We start from the raw sequence: 2,114 nt of genomic DNA, 5'->3' as shown, positions 1-2,114 counted from the left end.
TTACTGCAAAGCCAAGGCCCATGGGCCATGGAGATGCAATTTCATTTGCACTGCCATATCGGATGAGTAGTGGTCAAGGGGCGTATGGTCTAAAGCCCATGTTACAATAGCCATGCAAATTTCATTTTCAGATGAGAAAGTGAAATTGACCACTTTACCCAAAAAAAAAATAAAGAAAGAAAGTGAAATTGATCATAACTGATAGAGGTAAGGGTGTAAATGGATAATTGAAATTCGCTCATGCATCCGCATCTTTTTAACGGTATTTGAATCCATCGAATTACTTATAAGATGTGAATATGGTAGAAGGTTGAAATTTTTTAATTGTTTTTCGGGCCCGAGGCGGGGTTTGCTCTTCCGTTACAGGAAGGTGGAGATCTTTCTACACGTACATTGATTCTAAAGTGGACTTCAATGTTTTTTTACTATGGTGTAGGCCGTTGAAAAGAGGTGTGTGGACTTTGTTGGGTTTGGTGGGCTTGTCTTGGCTTACTCTCTTTGTATGGGGTGGGGTTGTCAGTTTAGGGTGGGTTGTGTGTTGATGATTGTGTTTTGGGGATCCTGGTGCTTTCGTGGTTATCTGGTGGGACATCGGTGGCTTGTGAGTCTTCTTCATCTATGGTCCACTTTCTTCATTGTGGGTTGCTGTTTGGTTCATCTTACCTTGGTTGGTCGTTGGGGCTCCTTTTTCTTGTTGGTTGGTTCGGTTTGGGGTGTGGTTCCGGGGTTCTCTTGGGTCTTTGGTGTGGTGTTCGTTGGGTCTTTGGTTTTACTTGTTCTTTTGGACTTGGGGTTTTGTTCTTTTTTGGGGGTTCTTGGTTTTTGTTTGGGGTTTTTGGTGGGTCACTTGGGCTTGGGATCTCTTATTTTACACTCGGTACTTGGGGCATCGTATTATCAAGCTGGGTGATGGGTGGTGTTTTGGGAGGTGGTTCGGGTATTCACATCTTTGCGGGGTGTGGTGGCGTTTCTCATTCTGCTCCTGTTTCTTACTTATGTGCTTCGTGGTTCTGTTTGGCTCTGCTTGTCGGGGTTTACGGCATTTCATGTGTGGTCTTTGTGGGTGGATCTTGCTTTTGTTTTTTTTCAGGTCATTGCGTCATGCTAATTTACATATATTTGCTTGTGCCTAAAGTGAATCAACCTGGTTTCATTATGGCATTGCCTTTGTTTTTCTGCAAAGTGTTAGGATTTGGCATAGACTTACCTATCGGAGACTCTCTTTCCCGTACAATCTGATTCATTCCGGGTGCTATATCCGATAATGTTTTAGTAGAATGGCGTTTCATTTTCTCTACGGAGGGATTTTGTGGCTTTGTTAGTGGGCTTATGATCGGATGGTGGGTTTTTGGGCATTGGGGCTTTTGGGTTCTCGATAAGTGGATTGGTATGATTATGTCTTGTCTTACTTGTCTATTCGATTTTGGTCATGGAGTCCCTCCCAATTACTCCCACTAGGGCTGCGAGTCCTCTCTCTCGCCTTGTTTGTCTTATGCTCTCGGGTTGGTGTGTTGTGGAGGCGGTGCGGTTATTTGTGGATGAAGATATAGACTCCCTATTACTCATTTGTTGTTTGCGGTGATAGTATTATCTTCACGGAGGTATTGAAGGAGGTGCATATCTTATCTTGTCTAGCTGTTTGGCAGTGGGCATGTGTTAACTTTCATTAGTCGAATTACTTTCTCTCCTAACACCCGAAGTGTTCGAGATGGTTCGTTCGGGATTCCTCTCTCTTTGGTCCTGTTTTAGGTCTTCCTGCGGTCGGGATTTGGTGGAATTGTTTAGGAATCAATGGGGTGGTAGTAGGTAGGTTGGGGGAGCTATTTCTAGGCGGGGAGGTGATGTTTCTTGGCTCTTCTTGCAAAATTATGCCATCGCATTTCAGTTGCCGAAACTCACCATAAGAAATTAAAGGCAATTTCCCAATTCTATTGGGGGGAGGGTGGATAAGGCGCGTGTGTTGGGTTTCTGGGATCGGTGTGGGCGGTGGGGGCTGGGGTTCGTCCATCTCTCCATAGAGCTTGTTGGGTGGTTGTTGGAGGTTTGGTCCATCCGAGGGGTTTGGTCAACTTTTGCTCTTTATTTCCCTCATTGTGACTTCCTGGCTTCTTTGG

This window comes from Hakea prostrata, chromosome 5 (genome assembly GCF_041222555.1).
Source record: "Hakea prostrata isolate BN-2017 chromosome 5, UWA_Hpros_2, whole genome shotgun sequence".
Classification (NCBI taxonomy): Eukaryota; Viridiplantae; Streptophyta; class Magnoliopsida; order Proteales; family Proteaceae; genus Hakea; species Hakea prostrata.
Note: the sequence above shows the minus strand (reverse complement) of the source record.